Source organism: Dendropsophus ebraccatus, chromosome 1 (genome assembly GCF_027789765.1).
Source record: "Dendropsophus ebraccatus isolate aDenEbr1 chromosome 1, aDenEbr1.pat, whole genome shotgun sequence".
Taxonomy (NCBI): domain Eukaryota; kingdom Metazoa; phylum Chordata; class Amphibia; order Anura; family Hylidae; genus Dendropsophus; species Dendropsophus ebraccatus.
Window position 1 is genome coordinate 10,079,691 of NC_091454.1, and position 18,234 is coordinate 10,097,924.

At 45.0% G+C, this 18,234-nt stretch overlaps 1 long non-coding RNA gene across 1 annotated transcript in view; it reads left to right on the plus strand.

Moving 5' to 3' along the window:
* The first annotated feature begins 4,734 nt into the window (after positions 1-4,734).
* LOC138771891 (uncharacterized) overlaps positions 4,735-18,234 on the plus strand; it is an 82,350-nt gene continuing 68,850 nt past the window's right edge. Inside the window, exon 1 of the long non-coding RNA XR_011359685.1 lies at positions 4,735-5,052. This is a non-coding gene — a long non-coding RNA (uncharacterized lncRNA). The remainder of the gene's footprint in view (positions 5,053-18,234) is intronic.

The window sequence follows — 18,234 nt, forward strand, 5'->3', positions numbered from 1 at the left end:
CTAAGAGTGCATTCAGCACTGCATCGTGTATGGAAGTGCTGCTTTCGCGAAAAGAGTGCCAAGGTGTTTCATGTGCATCCGTTCCCTACAGAAACCAGAGTAAGACTCACTAAAGGTGTGTCTACATTTCCTCTCCCCATGTGACTTCCTTCTACAGCAGTTATAAGGTGTGCTGTGAGTAGGTGAGAAAAGAGTGCAGGAGAAAGAGAAGGATAGAGATAGGAGGAAAATAGAAAGAACTCCCATTGGTGCACAAATACTAAAACAATAACCCTTTAGTTACATCCAGCCATACTATACCAAGGTACACAATACACATAACATCTAGTGGCAAAACTTGGGTACTGCTTCATTACCACTTCTACTTTAGAGTACAGACTTTTGCGAAGGGTGTAAAGAATAGAAACACCCATGGTGGGACACCACAAGTACCACAGTGCAACCAATGCCCAGGTTTTGTATTGGTTAGAGATTAGCACAACTTGAGCATTCTCAAGTCTGATTTGGCACTTGAATACTGGTGGCTGAAGATGGATGTCTGCGAAAAAAGGGATAAAGCCTATGGCCTACGGCTGTATCTATGTTATCCTGGACTCCCAAGGGTTGCATCCAACTTCTTCAGCTACTGATATTAAAATGGTAAAAGATCGGGCTCTAGGATGCAGGAGTTGCGCTTATCTCTTTTGTTGGTCCCTTTAAGTGCCTACAAAGGGAGGATTTCAATCATTCTTAGCCAGGTTGGGCATTGGTCCCTTGAAGCGCCTTGGAGGGAAGGAGCTAAGTGTAAGACTCCATGTATGAGCCGAGGGAAAGCGAGATGAAAGTTAATGGGTTACAAGAAAGAAGCTCCAGAGTTGCCCTGAAAGAAGCCCCAGAGGGCCCCGAAAGTGTGAGAGTCCTTCAGGAAAGCTTTGTCCATGTGTTCTCCTAGTTCCATGTGTATGGAGAGATAGAGAAGAAGCGACCACTGCTCGCCATTACTCCTTGCAGTATCTTGGAATGCACTTTCTTGTCTGATCATTGAACCCTCATACAACCTTATCTCTCATGGACAGAGAGGATAGGATAGACTGGATTCCACCAGATCCTTCTCTCCCGTGACGTCTACCACCTCCATAAACGTGGAAGCTATATCCTCGAATAGTAATGAGATACCTGCTGACCCTTCCCCGATAAACTCACTAACATCTGATGCCACAGAAAGGGTTAATAACGGTATAAGAAGCGGCGCACGGTTTGCTGCAGTCTGGCCGGCATTAATAATGTATCGGAGAGGTTATCGGATTTTCATGGCGGTTATAATGGAATCATTTCTTTCCACTAATGTGCATGTAACATGAGACGGCTCGGCCAGGCGGGGGGCGGGCCGCCCGCACACTCAGGTTCCTTCATTTACTGCTGAGCGGAAAGATCAAAGCCGTGACGGCTCTGCCTATAAACAAAATAACAAATACAGGGTCACCCCGCCGGGTCGCCCCCTCCCCCGCCAGAGACTGGAAATGGCTTTATTTATATCTCCCTCTAAAGTAGAAAAATATTTAAGTAGGCGGCGAGGGGTGCGCGGCTCATCCACCATAACCATGGCGGAAAACGGGCAGCGCTCCAGAAGACCGAGGAAATAAATGCCTTCTCTCTTATTCCTCCATATGTTACCCGTAACGTCTCAGTGCACCGTCCCGAGTAACGTGTGAGGAGCCCGGCACAGGTAGGGGAAGAGCGGTGTGCTAATAGGCGATAAGTGTGACGTTCACACCCAATAAATCATATAGAAGGAGCCACCGGCTTAGTCATGTGCAAGAACCTCAGCTCCTGGCACCGGGCGGATTAATCAGCTCTCCGCTCCTTCCACACCAGCATTAGTCTCCGAGCACTTCCAGACGCATCGATCTCCACCAATATTTGGAGGGCAGCAGATTCTCTACATATCTATTGATCTATTGATTGATCAATTTACTTAATGGTTGGAATCTGTATATCATTGATTAAAATGCATCTATTATCTATCTATCTATCTATCTCCTATCTATCTATCTATCTATCTATCTATCTATCTATCTATCTCCTATCTATCTATCTATCTATCTCCTATCTATCTCCTATCTATCTATCTATCTATCTATCTATCTATCTATCTCCTATCTATCTCCTATCTATTATCTATCTCCTATCTATCTATCTATCTATCTATCTATCTATCTCCTATCTATCTATCTATCTATCTATCTATCTATCTCCTATCTATCTATCTATCTATCTACTATCTATCTATCTTCTATCTATCTCCTATCTATCTATGTATCTATCTCCTATCTATCTATCTATCTATCTATCTCCTATCTATCTATCTCCTATCTATCTATCTCCTATCTATCTATCTTCTATCTATCTCCTATCTATCTATCTATCTATCTATCTATCTATCTATCTAGTCCACTCGTATTTCCAGCGGCACCACCATTCAGTTTCAGAGTCCGAGTGCCAGCCGGATAGTATCTGACCGACGATACCGATAGCTAAACAAAAAACAATGTCCAGCAGCACTTCAAGTGAAAAATCTTCAGTGATTTATTCCATAAACTTCATAAAAAACATAGGTGCAGCACAGCAAATTAACAGGGATATGATGCGACGTTTCGGTGGCCTCCGCCACCTTTTTCAAGCATACCCATCAAGTGAACAACTTCCTTTTTATACATGTGTGCAAAATTAACACGCCTACTAATTAGTTCATGCAAATGTTGTGCAGACTCTTAGTGATCCACCCCTAGTGGCTAGGGTTTTTTGTTTATCTATCTATCTATCTATCTCCTATCTATCTATCTCCTATCTATCTATCTATCTCCTATCTATCTATCTATCTATCTATCTATCTCCTATCTATTATCTATCTCCTATCTATCTATCTATCTATCTATCTATCTATCTATCTATCTCCTATCTATCTATCTATCTATCTATCTATCTATCTATCTATCTATCTCCTATCTATCTATCTATCTATCTCCCATCATCTATTACATTAGTGCACAATAAGGCTACACGTTCCCCTTATACTGTTACATAGTCCTATCATGGATCCAGTTCTGCGGCTCGGTGATATATGACTGCTGAGGTATTGACTTGGGACTCACCAATAACTCAGACTCGGTTCCCTCCCCATAAATCTCCCTCCTGTATAGTGCAGGGGATGAGGGATTGATAGGGCAGAATGAAGGCATTATCCCTGTATCGGCATCTGTATCTTATTTACTGTGATTCCTGGGGCTGGTCCGTGACCACCGTCCACCTCCATACAGGGGGCGCACATTCATCTTGGCTTCATTGACGTTCTTCTCCTTGTATAAAAGGGTTATTGGTGATTCATGGCTCCATGTTCTCTTCTGTATTGATCCCCCCCACCGGGAACATTTACCCTCTCTGTACCTGACATTGGTGAGTCCCACATCCCGCATGTACCGGGAAATCTCCGACAAGAGATCATCGATTATTGACATCACAGAACTGGGGAGAAGATTATTGAGCTACCATTGTGATATTGTGTCAGTGATTTACAGGGTTGTCCGTCATGGCTTCTCTTTTCCAGTATCCTAAATGAAAAGAGCTGAACTGTAATACCACCTGCAACCTATGGACAACTGTGGTGCTAAGGAGCATAGCTATGAGGGGTGCAGAAGAAGTAGTCGCCGTGGACCCTGCGCTTTGAAGGTGTGTCCAATGTGGTTAATAGACCTTTACAAAGACCCCATAAGCGTCACAAGGACCCCATGACTGTCACAAACATCATTTCCATCCAGACCTGCATCCTATGATAGGAAACCACAGCTCAACCACAAATCCCCCCCCCCCCAATCAATGCACGTGGCCCTGTGGAGTATTGGATCTTGCCCCAAGAGGGTCCTTGACTAATCTGTCACCATCTTTGGGCTCTGGCACCACAGTTATGTTTCCCTGTTTGTCCAGTCCGGATTATGTGAATCCCTGAATGCTACAGTCCATTTGCCGCTGGCTAGACTGGGGTGTAATGGATCCCTGGTTCTCTCCTGTCCCTAACACCTTCACAAATTGGTGACAGTGGAAGCATAGTCATAAACTTGTAGTCAACAGATATGCACATAAATGGGAGCCTTAAAGCGGTACTCTGGGAAAAAAAATGTTTTCAGTTCAACTAGTTTCAGAAAGTTATATAGATTTGTAATTTACTTCTATTTAAAAAATCTCCAGTACTTATCAGCTGCTGTATGTCCTGCAGGAAGTTGTGTATTCTTTCCAGTCCAGACACAGTGCTCTCTGCTGCCACCTCTGTCCATGTCAGGAACTGTCCAGAGTAGCAAATACCCACAGAAAACCTCTCCTGCTCTGGACAGTTCCTGACATGGACAGAGGTGGCAGCAGAGAGCACTGTGTCAGACTGGAAAAATTACACCACTTCCTGCAGGATATACAGCAGCTGATAAGTACTGGAAGGCTGGAGATAAATAGATGTACAAAAGCAGAAGGAAGAAGAGGAAAGTAGTGGAAGCCAGGAGGAGGAGAAAACATGTGCAATAGCATAGCAACCAATGAAGCCATCACGAATCAGAAAATGGACCCGATAAATGTGATAAAATAGGATGTTCGGCCTAAGAATGACATAGTATTAAAAGGCAGACAATCCTTAGGCCCAATGTCATCATCTGACACTGGTTTCCATGGCAACCGGGCACCTCCGTGATGCCCAAGCAGGGGCTATGCGGCCTAAATCAACAAGGCCGCAAAGTAAGCCAGGAAGAAAGGTGTCCAGTTGCTTAGCAACCAAGAGAAGCCATCAGAAAACAGAGCTCCAACCCAACCCTATAGACATAGACAGAATAAAATGTTGGGCCTAAAAACAACAAGATGGAAAGTCCCTTTAAATTTACAAATAAAAGAGCAGATTTAGCGACTTTGATGGTGCAGCTCCGGGAGCATAGTGGCGTACGGCCTGAGAAGAGATACTATGTGGGTTGCTGGCACGGCATCACTCTCCGTCTCCCACCAGGACCCGGGAAAATGATTCTATAGGAAAGATTTAAGGTAACCTAATTAGATGGAGAGCGCGGCTCGTCTCCTTCCCATCAGCCGCCATCATTGGATGGATTTTATCAGCTTTTTTCCGCTCCTCAAGGGAAGGCTGCATTAATCCTCTCATAAGACCCAACTAATACGATTTATTTGGCAGAATTTCTGCAGGTTTTAATTGCTTCGTTCTCTCCGCATTAACACTTTTACCGCCGTTACGTGGAGCGTCTGTGGAGTCACAGGCAGGAAAGTTCCTTCAACTTTCAAAACTTTTGGATAAAAGTGAAATGTTCCTTTAACTATGAGATCCATGATGGATGGGACCCCCAACCAATCACATGGGTCACAGTGGGCTCCATTGATTAATATTGGGAGTGGGGGAGGGCTGTCTTGAAGGGCTAGATAAGATGGGCACAGTTGGGGGTACAGTTGTATATGGACCAGTGTGTATTTGATGTAGCCATACTTGCCAGCAGTCTCACTTTAGCCAAGGCAGTGAAGGGAATTGGCCCTCAAAAGGATAACGTTCTTGGGGCTTTTTGAAACATCTTGGGAAGTTGCTAAAGGGCCTTAATGGGTTAAATTAACAAACGAGTGCAGTATTGATCCCTCGTTCAGGCTCCAGTAAGCATTCCTGGTCCTTTCCGAGACTTCCCAGAATAACTGTCCGTTGCAGTAGGATACGTCAGCATACACGCTCTTTGTCCTACTGGGGCAAGTACCTAACTCCAATTGACTTTCCAGTGAGTTGAAGAAGGTGTCCCTGGAGTGGAAAAGGTTTTCCTCAGAGGACGTCCTTCCCTCCTAAGGTTTCTAGTACTACATTCTAGCAGTAGTTAAGAAGAAGAAGAAATCTCTCTGGCTCTGTGTCTGTCTCTCTTCCCCTCCTGCTCCTCCCTGGCTAGCCTGTGATTGGTGGGGCTGTGTGTGGTTAAGGGAGAAGAAAGAGCACAGGAGGAAAAGGGAGGAGACGAAGTCTGCACCTGTGACAGTAGAAAACACATGTGACAAACAGTAGTTAACCTATTCGACCTTCAGCTGTGAAAAGTGCAGTATATACAATAAGTACAACAGTGACACCTAGTGGGGAAATACATATAATACAATCTCCTTCATCCCCTTTTGTGTGAATCTAAGTGAGTTACTCTACCCAAGTCTATAGAACTTAGTGGCACACCTGCTGGGACACTACAATAAGGCTTTTCCTGATAGCCGTGCTCTTTACCCTGCAAATATAACTTCACATCTGCTGCGCCTTTTCCCCTCTCATAGCATTCAGTGAAACTGCAGCTACATCTCCCTCCTACCCCTCTGGAGACAAAATATTAAAACCTCCAGGTAGTTCCAACAGGGCAACATAAGGTCAAACATGACAAGAGCATCGGGGCTGCTCCTGTAATGAATGTGTTAATCTGTTAATATTAAAGCAATGACAAGATCCGGGTGCAGCGTGATTTGCGATGGCTTTGTCTCCTCATTAGCAGAGGCGAAAAACATAAGTCACGTTTTTAATATTCAGCAGCTAATGGTGTCACTTGGTTGGTAATCTAATAACACGCTCTGGATAATTGTGCACTCAATGTAATTTGGTGCTGGGGAAAAACAACAAAGTCTTGGAACAAATCTGTCAACTCAACCTTCATTACTGGAGGCGCTGATGGCCGGGATTTATGATGCCGTTATTCCCAGTCTCGTCGTCCAACGCCAAGTCCGGTCTCCGCTGATAACATCAATGGCGCGCTAAACACTACTGAGTTACACGGTAAAGACTTACATCGAGTCACTTCTTCCTCGCCTAAGCTGGAGGCACGGATTTAATGCTCCCCGAGACGGGTTGTCTCAATGTCGCCCCCTGCTGAGTAATTTCTATGAAGATGGAAGCGAAAGAGGGGGGGAAAGATCAGCAAGATCAGCAAAAACTGTAAACAATGTAACACATAATAGTAAAAATAACCTAGTTTGTTTTATAGGGGCTTTCCAGTCCTTATGATGTATAGAAAATATATATACTTACTTAGCCCCAGTCCCCCGCAGCTCTCGTTTGGCAGCATCTGAGCCCCAGCAGAATGTGGGGGATTGGGGCTAGGTAAGTATTATTATTTTTTTTTTTCCCTCTTAAATGGGTTTTCCCGATTTAATTGTACTTGCCCCCTATCCACAGAATAGGTGACAAGTATTAGATCGCTGGGTGGCCGACCTAGATCACTAGATTGGTGCCCCGGCTCCTTTGTTTTGAAGCATGACCCGCAGCTCCATTCATTCTCTATGACGCCATGGGAGAGAGCCAAGAACAGCACTCTGCTCTCTCAGGCGGCTCCATAGAGAAGGAATGGAGCTGCGGTTCATGCGCCAACCTTTGGCTCCATTCAAAACAAAGGACCTCCCACAATCTCATACTTGTCCCCTATCCTGAGGATTGAAGACACATAAGATTTAATCAGAAAAGCCCTTTAAGCATAAGTTTTTTTTTGTTTTTTTTTTTACATAAGGGTTGGGATACCCCTTTAAGGGGGTCTTACACTTGCAATACGTGTCGGACAATGTTCAGCACGGGCCAACACTTCGGCAAAAACAATAGTTAGAGGCGCTAAAAGTTCAAGATGCCTGACCCGTCTATGCACAGACATCATCTGTCGGGGGAGAGTCAGTAAGCCACCATACACTTTAGACAGTCGGTTGAACTCACCAAAGTGTGGGAAATAGGGAATTGCTCGAATAGCAACTATTCAATTTAGTTATAGTCTAGTTTGTGACATCACAAGAGCAAGCATTGTCTTGGTAGAGAGGGAGGAGCCAAGGAGCTTCTGAGACAACACCACCCTGAAAATGAAAGGGCTACACAACTTCCTGCCAGGGGTGAATGCTACAAAAACATGTGATTACACTATATTACATTCCCCTTTAAGTTCTTATAATCTCCACGGAGCAGAATTTGATATTTTCTGGTGCAAATCAAGCTGTAAAAGGTTCCATATAGATATCTTATATTCAATACTTACCACCAGCTGTGGTTGAGCTGACTATTATTTCAAGAGGAAAATAAATCCCATAATTTTACGGTGCAAATCCTTATTATAAGGGATGATCATTTTGCAGCAATTAGCCACCTCATATTACCTCTCCCCGTTCTTACAAGAGAGTGTACAAACTTCAGAGAAATCTGTTCCCTGGAGGACTAAACATGTATTATTAGAAGTATTTTCTATTCACTGTGTGGCGTCTATGGTGCACCTGCCTTCTTGTTGGAGAACTGTCAGATCCAGAAATTAAAGGGACGCTATTATACATTCAGAATGTTTTTTTTTTTTCTTTTTTGACTTCCTAAAAATAGATTCTCATGTGGATTATCAGGAAGAGGTACGACTTAAAGTGTTCTACTATGTCTACTACTGCTGGATCAAGATAGGCAAGAATGACATGAACAAAATGACTGAATGACAGGGTTTTCGATGGGGGTACAATGAATAAATGACAGGCCTGTGGATGGGTATACACTATTAGGTCTTGGTGTAACAGTAATATTCTACTGCTGGATCAAGATAGGCAAATAACTCTTCAAACAGTAAGAGCATTGCTTTAAAATGACTAAATGACAGAGTTTTGGAGGGAGGGACAATGAATAAATGACAGGTCTGTGGAGGGGTATGCACTGTCAGGTCTTAGTTTAAAAGTAATATTCTACTGCTGGATCAAGATAGGCAAGATTACACTACAAACAGTAAGAGCATTGCTTTAAACTGACTAAATGATAGGGTTTGGGATAGGGGTACAGTGAATAAATAATAGGCCTGTGGAGGGATAAACACTGTCAGGTCTTAGTTTAGCAGCAACCCTCTACTGCTGGATCAAGATAGGCAAGAATACACAACAAAGAGTAAGACCATTGCTTTAAAAAGACTAAATGACAGGGTTTGGGATGGGGGACAGTGAATAAATAATAGGTCTGTGCAGGGGTATACACTGTCAGGTCTTAGTTTAGCAGCAACCCTCTACCGCTGGATCAAGATAAGCAGGATATCACCACAAACAGTATAAGTGTTTACAATGATTGAATGAAAGGAAGGCGAGTGGGGTCACAGTGACTGGATGAAAGGCTTTAAGTTGAGTTACAATTACTAGCTATCAAGTCTGTGGATGGAGTTATAATGACAAGTCTTGATTCAGCAGTAAGTCCCTACTGCTGGATCAAGATAGGCAAGAATACACCATAAGCAACAGTAGAGAGTTGTTAAATGAATGACATGTCTATTAGTGGGGTTACGATTATTGACAGGTCTGTGGTTACAATAACACATCCTAAATGAACTATTACCCTTTACTGCTGGATCAAGATAGGCAGGATTACATCACAAACGAATACAGAGAGAATGCAAATACAATCTATTCTTTACTATTTTACAGTTTTCATCCTAGAACACACACAGTAGCTGACGCCTTCTGTTTTATGCATCCTACTTTGCAGGTTGTGCTGTGCAGACTGAAAATTCTGAGCAGAGTTGTCTGATTACTACTAAACGGTCGGGCTGCAATGACTGATTGACAGATCGTGATTTAGAATTAACCTTCTAATGCTGGATCAAGAAAGACAGTATTGCACCACAGATAATAGAAGAGCTGACTTACAATTACTGAATGAAAGGTTGGTAAATGGGGCTAAAATATAGACCTTGATTTGGCACTAACCCTCTGCTGCTGAATCAAGATAGGCAAGATTACATAATAAAGAGAATAAATGATTTGTCTATAAGTGGGGTTACAGTGATTGGCTGACATGTTCGAAATTACGGTTAAATTGGCCTTTATTGGCTGTAATTTAGCACCGTGCCTTTACTGCTGGATCAAGATAGGCAGGGTTACACCATAAACAACAGAAGAGAGTTGTTACAAAACTTGCCTATGAGTGGGGTTACAATGGTTGACAAGTCTGTAGTTCCAATTAAATATCTTGATTTCACACTAACCCTTTACTGCTGGATCAAGATAAATAACTTGTCTATCAAGGGGGAACAGTGATTGATAGGCTGCTAACTGGGGTTAAAATTATCTTTATTGCACTTAATTCAGCAGTTTATCTTTACTGCAGGATCAAGATAGGCAGGATTACAACTTAAACAGAAGTGAAGGGCTACAATGAATAACTTGTATATGAGTGGGGTTACAATGATTGACAGGTCTGTAATTGGGGTTACACTTAAAGGTCTTGATTTCAAACTAACCCTTTACTGCAGAATCAAGATAGGCAGGATTACACCACACATAGAAAAGAGGGGCTACAATGAATAACTTGTCTGTGAGTGGGCTTACAATGATTGACAGGTCTGTAGCTGGGGTTACACCTAAAGATCTGGATTTCACACTAACCCTTTACTGCTGGATCAAGATAGGCAGGATTACACCACAAACAGAAGAGAGGGGCTACAATGAATAACTTGTCTATGAGTGGGCTTACAATGATTGACAGGTCTGTAGTTGGGGTTACACCTAAAGATCTGGATTTCACACTAACCCTTTACTGCTGGATCAAGATAGGCAGGATTACACCATAATCAGAAGGGAGGGGCTAGAATGAATACCTTGTCTATGAGTGGGCTTACAATGATTGACAGGTCTGTAATTGGAGTTACAATGACAGGTCTTGATTTCACATTAAAGGGTACCTATCATTTGGAGAGGGCAGCAGAGTACGCCGCAAAAATCCTGGCAGCAGGCGCACGCAGGAGACTGACTTCTTCCGGCTCGGCATTTGCCCTCATAGTGAGTGTATGCAACCAAAGGCCGAGCCGGAAGAACTCGAACGGACAGCAAAATATTTGCAGCATATCCTGCTGCCCTCTCCAAATAATAGGTACCCTTTAAGCCTCTACTGCTGGATCAAGATAGGCAAGACTACATATCTTTACCCCTAAAATAGTAAGTATCATTTTTAATACTGATATCTTCCAAGGTGGCAGAAAAGTTTTTGAAGATCCTACGACATTGGGGCCTGGTTGTGACTACTTCCTCTGTATATCCTGAAATCAGAATATTACAAACTGCAAATTATATATAAAAAAAATTAAAATTGGATAGTCATTTTACAACTATCTTTAGGCCCATAAAATCATAATAAAGTCATATTTCCAATTAGATCTTAGTGATATCTTCCCGTTTATGTCCTGCCCATAAATAGTCAAAAAGTTCCTGATACCCAAATCTATGGACTTATTGCCCATGACAAACACATCTACTCCCCATCATCATCACCATAAAGCGAGGTGCGCTCTCCGGGTGTAATGAGAGATAATATAGCCGCAATATGTGCTGGAACTTTCTATGGCTTTGACCAAATGTCTGGTAATTAAAATGATGGCCCAAGAAGCCTCTTTATTGGCTGGGTTTATGTTACGGCGTTATATTTGTTCGGCGTACCTCAGCGGTGGATCATTACTTCTTGCAGCGGTTGTAAAAGCCGAATGGAAGCGGCTCGGCATCGCATAAAGGAAATCTTCATATTTTGGGACTGACTGCAGCCGAGACGAGAGCCGCTTGGATCGCTGACAAAACGGGAGTAAATATTGCATTAGGCTGTTATATACTATTATATACTATTGCAGTCATCGAGGGTGTACGTATCATAGAGCTGACTAGGCGGCCGCTATAGGGAACGGTCCAGTGCTAGGAGGATGAAGAACTTGTGCAAAACTCCCACCCAATATAAAATGCATTATCAGCAAAAAAAAAGAGATGGTTTGTTATCTTGCCTATTGTGAGTTACATCCTGTATTATACTCCAGAGCTGCACTCACTATTCTGCTGGTGGGGTCACTGTGTACATACATTACATTACTGATCCTGAGTTACATCCTGTATTATACTCCAGAGCTGCACTCACTATTCTGCTGGTGAGGTCACTGTGTACATACATTACATTACTGATCCTGAGTTACATCCTGTATTTCTTTTATTAAATTTTAAACATAACAATAAATACAGAAATAACACACCATATCTGACCAGAACTAAACAGTAAACAGAAAAATGACAAAAACAGAATGAAACCATAACATAAAGCACCGGTCCATCCCCACACTCATTCTTCCACACAAACAACCCATATACCTATATACAATATATACACAATATAAACTATTTAGCTAAACATATTAATAAACTATATACACTACTATATACAAACCTATATATTACACCTATAAACACACCTATATACACTACTATATACACACCTATATACAATACACCACTATATACTATACACCTATATAAATAACCCCCTGGCCCAGTTGCATTGTGCACAACCTAATACCACAGACACAATTCTATACAACCCAACACCAACTAAACAAGACATCATTACACAAATAAACTTAAACTAAACAAGACACAATACAAAATAATAACCTACAACTAAACTAAACATATAATATTTTTTTAATAATTTTTTTTTTTTTTTTTGTTTTTTTTTTTTGTTTTTTTTTTTTGGCCCTGAGCTGGTCCCGCATCCCATGCCCCCAGTACATGATCACGGACGTCCATGAACCAGCCCAGGATTTTATATATATATATAAAAGTCCCAACAAAGTCCCACAGAAGCCCCCTCCCCCCTTTTACCCACCACCCAACCTATCACTAAACCCCAACCCCAGGTGCAAACACAACACATATAATATATACAGTATATACAATTTATACAAACATACAAAGACAATCACAATACACAAACTTTTGAAAAAAAAACAAAACAAAAAAAACAAAAAAACAATGGGTGCCGCCATCATGGGTGTTTGAGTTAGACGGCTTTCTTTTTCCCACTGTCCTTTCCATCCTGCCCGCCACCTTCCTCATCTGACGATGGTTTACCTCTCTTTAGTGAAACGGATGTATCCATGTCCCCTTTATTTACAATTTCCTCGTCCCCCGACTCTGGGCAGATCCTCCCCCCAAAGGAAATACGTTCCCCAGGGAGAGAGGATTCGACGTCCCCTGCAGGCCCTTCCGTCATCGCACCAACCAGAACCTCACCCTGTGCCTCCTGCACCTCTAAGGAGGAAATATCTTGGAGGGTTTGGTCCGGTTTGAGAGACCAATCAGAGGGAGGATGGTTGTACCTTCCTTTGGCATCTGGGGGGTGGGAGAAGATCTTACATCTCCCCTTTTCTTATTCTTTTTAGTACCCCGCTTGTGCTCCACCCATCTCCCACTATCCTCATCCGCGCTCTCACCATGGGAGGACAGTGGAGAGATGGCACCTTCTTCTTTCCGAATCCTCCAGATCTCCTCATCCAGATCACTGTCCCTCAGAGCCTCAGCAGTAAGATTGGCCTCAGGGATGAGGTCAGAGGTCACCACAGTTGCCCGAGGCTCCTGAGACTCCCCCATCTTCCTCTCCCTTTGGCGCTTATCCCGACGCCTCAGTTGGGCTGGCGTCTTTTGCTTACTTTTCTTCCCTGGCTCTTTTACTCCTTCACCTCCGCCAGCTGCCCCCCCAGTAGATTCCTCCTCACGACCTTTCTCCACTGGGGTAACAACTGCATTGGCAAAGGAACGAGGGCAGCGACTGAATGGGTGACCTAAGTCACCACACAGATGACACCTAATCTCCACACAGGATGCAGCGAGATGGCCTATTTCCCCACACAACGAGCACTTCATCACTGTGCACCTAGCACTGAAATGTGTGGGGTCACCGCACCTGTGACAGAGCTTAGGCTGACCCTGGTAGAAGACCTGGATTCGATCCCTTCCTAGGAAGGTGGCAGATGGTATGTGGGTAACGGTGTTTCCTGAATATCTAAGTTTGACCATAAAGGTCCAAGCCCCTGACCAGATGCCATATTCGTCCCTGTTCTTTTTTGGGACTTCCACCACCTCTCCATACCGGCCAAGCCACGTCATGATGTCAATACAAGAGAGTGATTCGTTACGGGTTAAAACGGTCACTCTCTTGACGTTATTTTGGCGAGACACCGCCTGAATGGCAAAGTCTCGCCAGCCGGGCTCATCCTTTACCAGCTCGTAGTTCGACCAAAAAAGCTCAAGCCCCTCCGGCCGAACAAAGCTGATATCGAATTCAGGGGTACCAAAGGGATGTATCAAGGCAAAGATGTCAGCTGCCTTGAAGCTCATCCTCAGCAGGAGCTCAACAACTTTAGATCTTGGGGGACATGTATCACTGCCTCTCCACCTCAGACGGACCACATTCCTTCGGACACCGCCCGGCCCGGCTGTTGGGAGAGACCACACAGTTTCCCTACCCCTTTCCTCTCGGAAGGCTGTAAGGCCATGCCTCTCTATCAAGAAAGACAGATCAACCTCCCTACCCTCTACATTAATTGTTCTCTCCCCTCTCTTTAAGGCCTGCAGGACACGTCGATGCAAGTCACCATCCCCAGGGCCCGAGGACGAGGAAAGCACCCCACTTCCCCCAGCGGCAACATTTGCATAGCTGCGTACCGCTGCTGCAGCCGCTGGGGGTGCAACTGGACCAGGCCCTATGCTCCCACCACTAATCTGTGCCCCTTCACCACCCTCCTCCACATAATCCATACCCACACCAATACCACCTGTCACACTGCCCCGACCACCCTCCAAAGCCCCAGACAGATTCCTCCCCACATTCACTCCTCCCTTCTCCCCAACATTAATTCCCCCATTCACACTGGGTGGACCGGTGTGTTCTGGAACAGAAACAGATTTTGTACCATCAGCGTCATTGGGTACCAGGACCGGAGCCACCTCCACAGCACAGGCCACTGGTCCCTTTAGAAAGGACCGAACAGCCTGCCTGGACTGTTTAGAGGCAGCCCCTGCCCTATTTCTGCTGGTACCCTCTGCCTCATCAGTACTAGACTCCTCCGCACGATCTGGTCCAGCAACTCCAATACAAAACAAAGGCTTAAGTTTAGTCTTTCTTTTGGGAGGGGAAGGCATCTTAGCCCCAGCAGCATCCTGACGACGACACAAAGGAACAGTAGTGCCAGCGCCAAGAGCCACCGGAGCTCCCGCAGCTGACACCAGCACACAGCCGCCTTTAACGTTACAGCCCACCGCTGGGCCACGTCTCCTGCCACTGCCCGCCGCTGGGCCAATATCACTGTCCGACCTTACGGCCGGTTCCTCACCTGCTCCACCTCTGCTACTGCAAACAGAGATGGAGCTTACCGCCATACTAGACTCCATACTCTCCCCATTCTCCTGCACTGAGTCCACAACAGAACTCAGGCTGGGCTGAGATATGGGGTTCACACAGTGAGCTGACCCTGAGGCCAGTCCGGGGGGCACAGGGAGGGGGGAATAAACAAATGTTACCTGCTCCTGAAGCTTGGTGGTCTTTACCTTAGTCTTTCTCCCAGGCGCCTCCTCTGGTAACTCCTCTCCGAATACGAAGTCCTGGAGGCGCCCTGGTGACTCCAGGAGCTGGATCTGGGCCATCAGCGCCCCTCCCTGGTAAATGGTGTTGCTTTCATCCCCCGAACAGCGGCTAGATGACAATGCTGCTTGCCCTGCAGGGAGCCCACTGTATGGGGTCTGTTGTTGGGGACCCCCGGGTGGATACGGCTCACCCTCATGTATCTCCGCAGCGTCTCCTTCCTCCTCCACCCGGCTCTCTGGCTGGAGCCCTCTCAGCCCTCTCTGCTTTTCTCTCTCCATTTCAGGAAATCTGTCATCATTCTGTAGTTTCTCTTTAAATGGCCCACTGTTCTCCAAAATAAAATTTCTTTTTTTCATCAGCTTTTTGATATCGGCTTTCAGATGCTTCATTTTCGCTGATAACTCAGCCTTTTGCTGCTTAGCAGCAGTGTCCATCAATGCTTTTACAGCACATACCTCCTCCTGGAGCTTGTACAGCTGGTTCCTGGTGTCCTCATACCCATGGAGGCTCGCAGCAATCCGGAGGCCATAGGTCTGCCCCGTCTCTTGAGACCGCGGCACCCCCCAATCTTCCTCCACACCTCCATGGGCAGACAGCCTTGCTCCAGGAGGAGTGTCACTGCTCACACTTTCATGGTTTGGTTCCACAGCCACTGTAGTGCTGCTGGTTCTTACAGTTCCACAGCTAGTTGTAGCCTTGCGGCTACCCTTTGTCACCTCTGGTTCAGGGGCGGCTGGAGAAGCATCGCTGCACCTCCTAGCAGACCGCCTCAGCCCTTGTACCTCTGATGGACCTCCTGATGGTGTTCCCTCTGCCGTTGGTCGCTGGATTCCTCTGCCCCCTACGGACCTGGTTCGGGGAGCAGGAGTTGGGGCTCTCCTTGGCTCGCTCATGCCTGAAAACCTGCTCCCTCCCTGGGGAGGAGAGAGCAGGCTCAGGGGCAGATCTGGCTTGCCTGGAGCCCAGGAGCAGCAGACTCGCACAGCCTCACACAGCAGGACCACACCCAAAACTAATTGGATCACCACTCCAGAGCTGCACTCAGTATTCTGCTGGTGAGGTCACTGTGTACATACATTACATTACTGATCCTGAGTTACATCCTGTATTATACTCCAGAGCTGCACTCACTATTCTGCTGGTGGGGTCACTGTGTACATACATTACATTACTGATCCTGAGTTACATCCTGTATTATACTCCAGAGCTGCACTCACTATTCTGCTGGTGGGGTCACTGTGTACATACATTACATTACTGATCCTGAGTTACATCCTGTATTATACTCCAGAGCTGCACTCACTATTCTGCTGGTGGGGTCACTGTGTACATACATTACTGATCCTGTATTATACTCCAGAGCTGCACTCACTATTCTGCTGGTGAGGTCACTGTGTACATACATTACATTACTGATCCTGTACTGATGAGTTATATCCTATATTATAGATTACTTCCTACTTCTACTATGAGAAGGCCCATCCTCATCACTAATCTGTGATGGATAAGATGTACAAGGACCTCATTACTATTCTGATACTTATACCCCTCAGGCCAAGACAAGGACTTTATGGTTTCGTATGTCCGTTCAGACCTACATCCTTCCATAGGTAACTGCAGCTCAACCATAGTGACTCCTTCATCTCTAAGATAGACACCCGCCACCATCAAGGGGGGTCCTAAACCCCACCAGCCTGAGGCCCATATTTCCTTTTAGACCCAGATCCGCACTCTATGTCGCCATGACAGTCCGTGAGTCCCATATACCAGCTCCATCCTGTAATATGTCTGTGTACATATTGACAGTACGAGACATTATCTCAGCGTTGTCTTTTCTTAGACAGACAATATAGAAGTTTCCTCTAATAGACCCCCTCCCGTCCCTCCTCCTCATCGGAGTAAGAAGGACAAGGACTGCACACTCAAAAACACAAGAGCCAACTGTGTCCTAAATGGATAATGATGCTTAGCGCACAATCTGTCTCCGGCCGTAAAGATTTCTCTTTGTTTCTGACAACAGATCTATATTGCTATTCTACCTGGCTCCAATCCCAGACGTTTCCCGACTATCTGGGGGGCATTGACTCTCTGCCATATCCTCTAAAAGCAGCCGCCACGTGAGACACTTATCAGCTGCTTGTACATGGAGGAAAAGCTAAAACATGATACCTCTTGGCAATCGCGTGCGCTTAGCCGCATTCTAAATGGAAGCACGGCCTGGAATAGACAAGTGGAAATACATTATGTATAGACGGGAGCGGTCTAAGGCCGACCATACGTGGGAGATTAAGCTTGGCCAAACCAGCCTCCTCCCATCTAATGTATTTTAAGACCTGGAAGGGAGAAGGATCAGGAGGTCGTAGTGCAAGATTCCCCATCCTCTTCTTCTATCGGATAGGCCGCCACTACTGGGATCTGGCAACATCTTATTCCTTTATGTCCATTCAGAAGACATGAATTGTCGACCACATGAAGTTGTCGTGAAACAGCTATGTAATGGTCATGGTCCGAATAAGGGAGTCCATAGTATGACCCATTTCCACCGATTCTTTAACTTGTGACCTCTGTACTTTTATGGGCACGCTCACATAATTCAGTGATGAGACTAATCCATAACATAATGACAGAGACACTTTAGACTATCGACGGTCTAGTGTGTATGGGGCCATTCTGAGTAGAGATGATCGAACATCGGGAAATCTTAGGTTCAATCGAACTTGAACCTTCTCGAACCTTCAGCATTTGATTCCCGATGCCTTCCCGTTCAGTGGGGAAGGTGGAGACATCCCGAGTACCACCTGGAAAACAGGGATACAGCCTAAATAATA